The sequence below is a fragment of the Dendrobates tinctorius genome, unplaced genomic scaffold (genome assembly GCF_039654945.1).
Source record: "Dendrobates tinctorius isolate UK_male_01 unplaced genomic scaffold, ASM3965494v1 ptg000125l, whole genome shotgun sequence".
NCBI lineage: Eukaryota > Metazoa > Chordata > Amphibia > Anura > Dendrobatidae > Dendrobates > Dendrobates tinctorius.
The window spans coordinates 14072462-14084559 of record NW_027361793.1 but is presented as its reverse complement, the minus strand read 5'-3'; positions in this window follow the sequence as shown (position 1 = coordinate 14084559).

Genomic DNA, 12098 nt, shown 5'->3' with positions numbered 1-12098 from the left:
TCCCGCTCTCTCCGTCCACAGCCCCGTTCTGCTCTTTCACAGCCCTGCTCTCCCCCTCCACAGCCCCGTTCTCTTCCTTCACAGCCCAGCTCTCCCGCTCTCTCCTTCTTGACCCCACGCATTAACTTACCTTCATCCAGTAGCATGACAACCAGCACACAGACAGCAGCATCCGTCCTGCACACACTGAGGCCCCTGATCATGTGACCCCTGACTCCTCCCCTTCATCATGTGACCTCATCACAGGTCCTGTGCAGTGTGTTCACACAGAAAAGCCAATGCCATCGCCGCTCCTGAATGCATGCCTTCCCCCTGCAGGCAGAATATAGAGCCCTGCTGTCTTCATTTCTCCCCAGCCCCGCTCTCCATGCACCGCACGTGGTGTTGCCTTCGACCAGGAGAGAGAGGTGCGCAGATTGTTCGTTCAGCCGGATTGGGCGGAGCTGGGTGGAGTGAGCGGAGCTAGAGCGGAGCTGCAGCACATGTGATTGGGTGGCCTGCGGTGGTGTGGCCTAGTGCAGACGGCCGGAGTGGGTGGAGCTTGCCAGAGTGAGCGAAGCTAGAGCAGAGCTGCAGCGTGTGTGATTGGGCGGCCTGCATGGGGCATGGCCTAGCGCTGTAGTAGGCCGCAGTAGAAGCCGGGGACTAAATTTAGGCCGGGAAGCTGCAGGGTTGAGGGGGGATAGTGCAGTTGGTGACGGGGAGCGCCGACTGAGCCGGGACAGGGCTGGGAGGGTGCTGGCACTATTCGGCCCCTGTCTTGAAGACTGTCTTCGTCACAGCCCTGCTCTCCATGCACTGTCCTGCTGTATCCATCCTCAGCCCTGCTCTCCAATTGCGTCCCACTCTGCTGCTTCGTGATTGGTTGCTGTCCCACTCTTCTGCTTCGTAATTGGTTGGTGATACACACACACATTCAGATTTATATATAGAGATGTACCACTCATGCCACAGAGATTAGTTAGTTTGCTTCCTCCCTTGGTAATAATTGACTGATAATGTTACACCTGACTGGTGTCTAATAGCTATATAAGTCCATGCATAAGGGTGAAAGATAGACCATGATTAAGACCTCACGGTCAAAACGCGTCAGTCTCTAGCCATTCTGGGCTTCAAAGTGTATCCACTATATGTCCTTTTAATGTTTCTGCAAATTGTGTCTTCAGAGAGAAAGAGGACTAAAACTCTAGTGCCACCTATTGGAAGTAGCAATCCTAACAGTCAATGTCGACCTTTTAACGAGACTTGTATAAAAGGATAAAAGCCAAACCAGAATCTCAATTTCCAGACACTGTGCTTTGGGGTACTGCCCCTCATCAGTGCAAAGTGTGAGATCTGATTTGGCTGTGTGAGAGGCGTCTGACCAATATCCAAGAAGCATCATTTCTCCTTGCGGAGAATGACATGCTAAGCATGCCAAGATGAGGTAAAGGGAAGAGTATTTTAGGGAAAGAAACCATTTTAATAAGGTGAGCTTTACCCGTGAAAGATAATTTAAAAGACTTCCAAGATTGTATTTCACGAGTAATGGCAGATATTACGGATCAGATATTAAGTTAGTAAATACTGTGTGGGTTGGAGGGTAGAAGAATACCAAGATATCGTAAAGAACCATGCCCCCACTGAAATACAAAAGGAAAGGGCCACCTTTGTTGAGCATCCCTGAAGATCGCTTAAGCTTTGGATTTGTTAAAATTTATGCGGAATCCCGAGATTTCTCCAAACTCATGGAAAGCCTCCATCATGAAAGGAATGGACTCCTTAGGATTGGCTATCATGAGTAGTATGTCGTCAGCGAATGCCAAGCACTTAAGTGTAAGGTGGCCTATCCCAATTCCCTCAAAGGAAGGAATCATCTCCAGACATCTAAGTAGAGGGTCCAGGCCAATATTAAACAATAAGGGGGATAAAGGACATCCCTGCCTAGTACCTCTGAAAATTGTGAAAGGGGATGACTGAATACCATGGAGCCAAATTGAGGACTGAGGAGTAGTGTAAATGGTCCAGATAAAATTGAAAAAGGAAAATCCAAACAGTCTGTATTTAAGAGTTCGGATGAGGTGGGACCATGATACCCGTTCAAAAGCCTTACCGGTGTCAAGGCTAACTAAGATGCTTAGTTTAGCTTTGGTTTGATGACTATGAATATCAGCGGCTAATGCTGTTCTAATATTGTAGGTGATGGATCGGCCATGGACAAAGCCCGTTTGGGACATGGTGAGGATATTAGGAAGTAAAGATTGTAATCTGTTGGCCATAATTTTGGTGAGCAATTTGAAATCTACATTTAAAAGGGAGATTGGGCGGTACGAGGAAGGGAGAAGGGGGTCTTTACCCAGTTTTGGTTGTAATGAAAGGCTTGCTTCATTGAAGCGGTCAGGAAGGGAACTTGAATCTATAATATGATTAAAAAGAGTGGTAAGCTGGGGTATAAGTAATGGTCGCAATATTTTATAGAATTCTGCTGAGTAACCATCTGGGCCAGGGGCTTTAAGCAATTTAAGTGACAGGATGACCAATCCAACTTCCCCAGAAGAGAGAGATTTATTTAAAATTTCTCTTTGAGAGATGGAAAGTTTTGGTGGATCAATCTTGTGAAGGAAATTATAGCCTTCTTCCTGAGAATCGTTGGGTGGGCGACAGAGATCTGCATAAAAATCTCTGAAAACCATGCATATTTGAACTGGGTCACAGATAATGGAACCATCAGGATGTTTCATGTTGGTGATTTTAGTAGCCGTTTTGAAGGGTTTTGTTAGTGATGCCAAAAGGCGCCCAGGTTTAATTCCCCAACGAAAGAAGCGGTTACGTTGGTAGTCAAGTTGGTTATGTGCTTCTTCATGCAGTAAGGTGTCTAGATTATGTTTAGCAGTGAGGTAAGCTTCCTTGGATGAAGAGGTATTGTGTAGCCAGAAATCTCTATAGGCTCAAGTGAGGTGGTCAAGAAGAGGCTGCAAGGAGAACAACAATTTCTTCTTTTTCTGATACAGGAAAGATATATATCTTTGTACCGTGTTAGCCAGTAGATAGAAGAATATTTAGAATTGAGAGTCCTCAGTGGTTAATACCTTTTAATGGCTAACTGAAAAGATGGTAACAAATTGCAAGCTTTTGAGACTACTCAGGTCTCTTCATCAGGCTAGGCTAATAAAACATCTGAAGAATCACATATTTATACACAAGACAGCACAGAAATAATGCAATAGAAAAGACAAGTGATGTGAAGCAGAATCATAGAATCATAGAATCGTAGAGTTGAAAGGGACCTCCTGGGCCATCTGGTCCAACCCCCTGCTCAAAGCAGGATTCGCTAAATCATCCCAGTCAGATGTCTGTCCAGCCTCTGTTTGAAGACTTCCATTGAAGGAGAACTCACCACTTCGCGTGGCAGCCTGTCCCACTCATTGATCACTCTAACTGTCAAAAAAGTTTTTTCTAATATCTAATCTGTGTCTCCTCCCATTCAGTTTCATCCCATTGCTTCTAGTCTTTCCTTGTGCAAATGAGAATAAAGTTGATCCTTCTACAATGTGACAGCCCTTTAGATATTTGTAGACAGCTATTAAGTCTCCTCTCAGTCTTCTCTTTTGCAAACTAAACATTCCCAAATCCAGCAACCTTTCCTCATAAGACAGGGTTTGCAGACCGGTCACCATTCTGGTCGCTCTTTTCTGAACTTGCTCCAGTTTGTTGATGTCTTTTTTAAAATGTGGTGCCCAAAACTGGACACAATATTCCAGATGAGGTCTGACCAAAGAGGAGTAGAGGGAAATAATGACTTCACGTGATCTAGACTGTATGCTTCTGTTAATACATCCTAGAATTGCATTTGCCTTTTTTGCTGCTGCATCACACTGTTGACTCATATTCAGTCTGTGATCTATTAGTATACCCAAGTCTTTTTCACATGTGCTGTCACTTAGCCCTATTCCTCCCATTCTATATATGCTTTTTTCATTTTTATTGCCCAGATGTAGTACTTTGCATTTCTCCCTGTTAAAAACCATTCTGTTAGTTACTGCCCACTTCTCCAGTTTATTTATATCTTTTTGAATCCTCTCTCTCTCTTCTCTAGTATTAGCTATCCCTCCTAGCTTTGTGTCATCAGGAAATTTAATCAGTTTACCCTCAATTCCTTCATCTAAATCGTTGATAAAGATGTTGAACAATACAGGGCCCAGGACAGAGCCCTGTGGTACCCCACTTGAGACATTCTTCCAACTGGATGTGCAGCCATTTACGACCACTTTTTGGGTCTGATCACTAAGCCAGTTATGAATCCACCAAACAGTTGCCTTGTCCATTCCATACTTAGTCATTTTTTCAATAAGGATTGTATGAGAGACTTTGTCAAATGCTTTGCTGAAGTCAAGATATACTATATCTACAGCATTTCCTTGATCCACCCAATCAATGATTCCGTCATAGAAGGATATTAAGTTAGTCTGACATGACTTATTAGTTACAAACCCATGCTGACTCTGTTTAATCACTTCATTCTTATCCAGGTACTGACATACATGTTGTTTAATAATTTGTTCAACGATCTTTCCTGGTATAGAAGTCAGACTCACCGGCCTATAGTTGCCTGGGTCCACCTTCTTCCCCTTTTTGAAGATAGGAACAACATTTGCTCTTCTCCAGTCTTCTGGCACTTCTCCTGTTCTCCAAGAATTTTCAAAGATTATGGAGAGGGGTTCAAAAATTTCTTCTGCTATCTCCTTCAGTACTCTGGGGTGTAATTCATCTGGACCTGGAGACTTGAATTCATTTAGGTTAGCTAAGTGTTTCCTCACTATCTTTCTGTTTATAGATATCCTGGATTCTTCTATTCCCTTAATAGGACAGTGAAGAACAGTTGATGCTACATTTCCTTTCTGAGAGAAAACAGATGCAAAATAGGAATTTAAAAGTTCAGCCTTCTCAACATCCTGTTTTACCATTTCATCATTTTCATCCTGTAAAAATCCTATAGCATCTTTGACTTTTCTTTTACTTTTGACATATCCCCAAAATCCTTTATTATTGCTTTTGACATCTCTTGCAAGCCTCAATTCATTTTCAGCTTTAGCTAATCTGATTTGTGCCCTGCAGGTTCTGCAGACAGCATTATATTCTTCTTTAGATATGCCTCCCTCTTTCCATTTTATAAACATTTTTTTCTTCCTTTTTAGCATGTGCTTAAGTTCTGTGTTCATCCATCCTGGTTTCCTTAAATGCTTCCTATTCTTCCCTCTTTTCGGAATTGTTAACAACTGTGCTTTGAGAATTTCATTTTTCAAGATTTCCCATCCTTCCTGGACATTTTTGTCTTTAAGGATATCCAGCCATTGGATCCCTCCAATTCTCTTTCTGAATCCCTTAAAATCTGCCTTTCTGAAATCTAACCTTGACGTCTGAGTCTTCACAGGTCTTCCGCCTCTAGTTATCCAAAATTCTTAAATAGCATGGTCGCTACCTCCTAGGGTCCCAGCCACTTTTACCTCCTCAATAGTGTTATATATACTACATGCATGCTACATACATACTACATGCTACATACATACTACATATATACTACATACATACTACATACATACTACATGCATGCTACATACATACTACATGCTACATACATACTACATATATACTACATGCATGCTACATACATACTACATGCTACATACATACTACATATATACTACATACATACTACATATATGCTACATACATACTACATATATACTACATGCATGCTACATACATACTGCATGCTACATACATACTACATGCTACATACATACTACATACAGTATATGCTACATACATACTACATATATACTACATGCATGCTACATACATACTGCATGCTACATACATACTACATGCTACATACATACCACATATATACTACATACATACTACATGCATGCTACATGCTACATACATACCACATACATACTACATACATACTACATACATACTACATGCTACATACATACTACATATATACTACATGCATGCTACATACATACTACATGCTACATACATACTACATATATACTACATGCATGCTACATACATACTGCATGCTACATGCATGCTACATACATGCTACATACATACCACATATATACTACATACATACTACATACAATACATTCATACAATACATACATAGACATACAGTACATATAACATAGAGTAACATACTTACCAATACTTGTCACATTGTTCCCCGAAGCCATTGTCTTTTACGGAATAAATATTAACATAACAAACCACAAAAATACTCACCCACGATCCGAAGCAGTCCACGAGTGTGTCCCACGACGATCTTGGGTAGAGAACTGCAGCATCAGCTGTTGCTGCCGTTCTCTACGGGCTGCAGGAATCCAATGACGGAAGGTAGGTATCCTTCCGCACTGTATTCCTCCGCCACTTAAAAAAAAAAAAAGTCCCTAGTCTCACTTTATGCCATTGCTGCGTGGGAATTTCATGTAGCATGTAGTATGTATGTAGTATGTATGTAGTATGTATGTGGTATGTATGTAGCATGTAGCATGCATGTAGTATGTATGTAGTATATATGTGGTATGTATGTAGCATGTAGTATGTATGTAGCATGCAGTATGTATGTAGCATGCATGTAGTATATATGTAGTATGTATGTAGCATATATGTAGTATGTATGTAGCATGTAGTATGTATGTAGCATGCAGTATGTATGTAGCATGCATGTAGTATATATGTAGTATGTATGTAGCATATATGTAGTATGTATGTAGCATGTAGTATATATGTAGTATGCATGTTGCATGCATGTAGTATATATGTAGTATGCATGTTGCATGCATGTAGTATATATGTAGTATGTATGTTGCATGTAGTATATATGTAGTATGTATGTTGCATGTAGTATATATGTAGTATGAATGTAGCATGTATGTAGTATGTAGTATGAATGTAGCATGTATGTAGTATGCATGTTGTATGTATGTAGCATGTAATATTTTTTTTTTTTTTACATTCAACACATTAGCCGGATGATGGGACTACTACTGTCCCATCATTGGCTAATGTGTCAATCACTGTCATGGTAGCAGGCATCGCCCGATGGGACTTGTAGTCCCATCGGACGATGCCTGCACAGACCCCCGAAGCCTGCACAGCCCCCCGGCAGGCCGGCACAGCCCCCCGGAGCCTGCACAGACCCCCTGGCAGGCCGGCACAGCCCCCCGAAAGGCCCGTACAGACCCCAGAGAGGCTGTACAAGGGAAAAACAGGATTTTTCTTATTCCGATACCGGAAGTCCCATAGACTTGAATGGGACTTCCGGTATCGGAATCGGCGATACCGATACTTTTTTTTAAGATCGGCCGATCCATTCCGATCCGATACTTTGAAGTATCGGACGGTATCGCTCAACTCTACTCCTCAACCATTTCCTCCCTGTTTATAAGGATTAGATCCAAGGTAGCAGTTCCCCTTGTTTTCTCCCCTACCTTCTGGAAGATAAAGTTGTCAGCAAGAGAGGATAAGAATTTCCTTGACCTGTTAGTTTTGCCTGAGAGAGATTCCCAACAAATGTCTGGATAGTTGAAATCTCCCATGACAACTATGTCATATTTTTTTGGAGAACTTGGCCATTTGATGCATAAAGAATTCATCCATATCTTCAGCTTGCACAGGCGGCCTGTAGTAAATGCCTACAATGGTGTCCTTTCCATTGTTCTGTCCTTGTATTCTTACCCAAACAGTTTCCACAGAACTCCCAGTCTCTGAAGCTTCAATCTCTGTGCAGATATACGCGTTTCTAATATACAATGCGACACCTCCTCCTCGTTTATCAAGTCTGTTTCTTGCAAATAAGTTGTATCCTTCAAGTCTTGTATTCCAATCATGTGTATCGTCCCACCAAGTTTCAGTGATTCCAATGACATCATATTTCTTTTCCTGTGTTAGTAGTTCCAATTCTCCTTGTTTGTTGCCCATGCTTTGTGCATTAGTATAGAAACATTTTAGTTTGTGATTGGTTTCTCTTTCTCCAATATTTTTTATTAATTAGATTCTTTTGTCTTTGTTCTTCCTTTTCACTTCTAATAGCAGAGTTCTCAATAGCATTTGTCAGGTGTATGGCTTTTTCTGGTCTTTTGCTTCCCTTCCCATGTTGTCCTTATGGAAGAGGGTTAAGCATAAATATTGGAGCAGTTCATAGATAAGGACCGTGAAAGTGTTATTGCCCTCTGATAGGGTCTGGTTCTGTGTTGTGATGACCTCAGAAGGTCCCAAGAGCAAATTCCTTAATTGATGAAAAAAGACATAAATCCATGCGACACATTCATTCTGGCACTGAATGTGTTGAAAGTTTTCATAAATTTGTAATCCGAGAATCGAGTATATATGTAGTATATATGTAGTATGCATGTTGCATGCATGTAGTATATATGTATGTTGCATGCATGTGGTATATATGTAGTATGCACGTAGTATATATGTAGTATGTATGTAGTATGTATGTATGTTGCATGCATGTAGTATATATGTAGTATGTATGTTGCATGTAGTATATATGTTGTACATATGTATGTTGCATGCATGTAGTATATATGTTGTATATATGTAGTATGCATGTTGCATGCATGTAGTATATATGTTGTATGTATGTATGTTGCATGCATGTAGTATATATGTGGTATATATGTAGTATGCATGTTGCATGCATGTGGTATATATGTAGTATGTATGTAGCATGCATGTAGTATATATGTAGTATGCATGTTGCATGTAGTATATATGTATGTTGCATGCATGTAGTATATATGTGGTATATGTAGTATGCATGTTGCATGCATGTAGTATATATGTTGTATGTATGTATGTTGCATGCATGTAGTATATATGTGGTATATATGTAGTATGCATGTTGCATGCATGTGGTATATATGGAGTATGTATGTATGTTGCATGCATGTAGTATATATATAGTATGCATGTTGCATGTAGTATACACTCACTGGCCACTTTATTAGGTACACCATGCTAGTAACGGGTTGGACCCCCTTTTGCCTTCAGAACTGCCTCAATTCTTCGTGGCAGAGATTCAACAAGGTGCTGGAAGCATTCCTCAGAGATTTTGGACCATATTGACATGATGGCATCACACAGTTGGCGCAGATTTGTCGGCTGCACATCCCTGATGCGAATCTCCCGTTCCACCACATCCCAAAGATGCTCTATTGGATTGAGATCTGGTGACTGAGGAGGCCATTTGAGTACAGTGAACTCATTGTCATGTTCAAGAAACCAATCTGAGATGATTCGAGCTTTATGACATGGCGCATTATCCTGCTGAAAGTAGCCATCAGATGTTGGGTACATTGTGGTCCTAAAGGGATGGACATGGTCAGCAACAATACTCAGGTAGGCTGTGGCGTTGCAACGATGCTCAATTGGTACCAAGGGGCCCAAAGATTGGCAAGAAAAAATTCCCCACACCATGACACCACCACCACCAGCCTGAACCGTTGATACAAGGCAGGATGGATCCATGCTTTCATGTTGTTTACGCCAAATTCTGACCCTACCATCCGAATGTCGCAGCAGAAATCGAGACTCATCAGACCAGGCAACGTTTTTCCAATCTTCTACTGTCCAATTTCGATGAGCTTGTGCAAATTGTAGCCTCAGTTTCCTGTTCTTAGCTGAGAGGAGTGGTACCCGGTGTGGTCTTCTGCTGTTGTAGCCCATCTGCCTCAAAGTTCGACGCACTGTGCGTTCAGAGATGCTCTTCTGCCTACCTTGGTTGTAACGGGTGGCAATTTGAGTCACTGTTGCCTTTCTATCAGCTCGAACCAGTCTGCCCATTCTCCTCTGACCTCTGGCATCAACAAGGCATTTCCGGCCACAGAACTGCCGCTCACTGGATTTTTTTTCTTTTTCGGACCATTCTCTGTAAACGCTAGAGATGGTTGTGCGTGAAAATCCCAGTAGATCAGCAGTTTCTGAAATACTCAGACCAGCCCTTCTGGCACCAACAATCATGCCACGTTCAAAGGCACTCAAATCACCTTTCTTCCCCATACTGATGCTCGGTTTGAACTGCAGGAGATTGTCTTGACCATGTCTACATGCCTAAATGCACTGAGTTGCCGCCATGTGATTGGCAGATTAGAAATTAAGTCTTAACACACAGTTGGACAGGTGTACCTAATAAAGTGGCCAGTGAGTGTATATGTAGTATGCATGTTGCATGCATGTAGTATATATGTTGTATGTATGTTGCATGCATGTATTATATATGTTGTATGTATGTTGCATGCATGTAGTATATATGTAGTATGTATGTATGTTGCATGCATGTAGTATGTATGTAGTATGTATGTAGTATGTATTTTTTTTTTTTTACATTCAACACATAGGCCGGATGATGGGACTACTACTGTCTCATCATTGGCTAATTTGTCAATCACTTGTAGTCTCATTGGACGATGCCTGCACAGACCCCAGCAGCCTGCATAGACCCCCGGACAGTCGGCACAGACCACTGGCAGGCCGGCACAGCCCCCTGGCAGGCCGGTACAGACCCCCGGCAGTCCGCTCAGACCCCCGGACAGTCGGTATAGACCACTGGCAGGCCGGCACAGCCCTCCGACAGGCCGGTACAGACCCCCGCAGCCTGCACAGACCCCCGGACAGTCGGTACAGACCACCGGCAGGCGGGCACAGCCCCCCGGCAGGCTGGTACAGACCCCCGCAGCCTGCACAGACCCCCGGACAGTAGGTACAGACCACCGGCAGGCCGGCACAGCCCATCGTAGCCTGCACAGACCCCCGGACAGTCGGTACAGACCACCGGCAAGCCGGCATAGCCCCTCGGCAGGCTGGTACAGACCCCCGGCAGTCCGCACAGACCCCCGGGCAGTCGGCACAGACCCCCGGAAGGTCCGTACACCCCCCCGAGAGGCTGTACAAGGACAGAAAAGGGTTTTTCTTATTCCGATACCGGAAGTCCCATAGACTTGAATGGGACTTCCGGTATCGGAATCGGCGATACCCGATACTTTTTTCGTATCGGGCCGATACCATCCGATCCGATATTTTAGGGTATCGGATGGTATCGCTCAACACTAATAATAGACAAACCATTATTTCATATATAGCGACGGGGTCTGTTCCACATGAATAACTGTTAAGCGCCATATCAGCATGGGTTTATGAGGAATCGCTCCTGTCAAACCAATCTGATCAGTTTTTATGAAGAGGTAAGCTATAGACTGGACCAAAGTGAGTCATTGGATGTGGTATATCTTGATTTTTCCAAAGTGTTTGATACCGTGCCGCACAAGAGGTTGGTACACAAAATGAGAATGCTGGGTGTGGGGGAATATGTGTGTAAATGGGTAAGTAACTGACTTAGTGATAGAAAGCAGAGGGTGGTTATAAATGGTATATTCTCTAACTGGGTCACTGTGACCAGTGGGGTACCGCAGGGGTCGGTGTTGGGACCTATTCTGTTCAACATATTTATTAACGATCTGGTAGAAGGTTTTCACAGTAAAATATCAATATTTGCAGATGATACAAAACTATGTAAAGCAGTCAATACAAGAGAAGATAGTATTCTGCTACAGATGGATCTGGATAAGTTGGGAACTTGGGCCGAAAGGTGGCAGATGCAGTTTAACAATGATAAATGTAAGGTTATACACATGGGAAGAAGGAATCAATATCACCATTACACACTGAATGGTAAACCACTGGGTAAGGCTAGTAACACTAGCATTTCTGCTGTCTGCACACGGCCGCCGATAAGCCCCGCCTCCTGCCGTGCCCCCTCTTGACATCACCGCCTATTATCGCACATGACCGCATGCGACCTGCGCACCCTATCTTTAATATGGGGTGCGCAGACCGTGCGCTGACCGTGCGCTAGTAGGATTTTTGAGTGCGCTGCGCACTTTTGTAGGTGCGCCGGTGTGCTCCGAACGCAGCATGTTGCATTTTGGCGCACTCGGCGCACCTTCAAAAGTGCACAGCGCACTCAAAAATCCTACTAGCGCAGGTCATCGCACCCTATATTAAAGATAGGGTGCGCAGATCGCATGCGGCCATGTGCG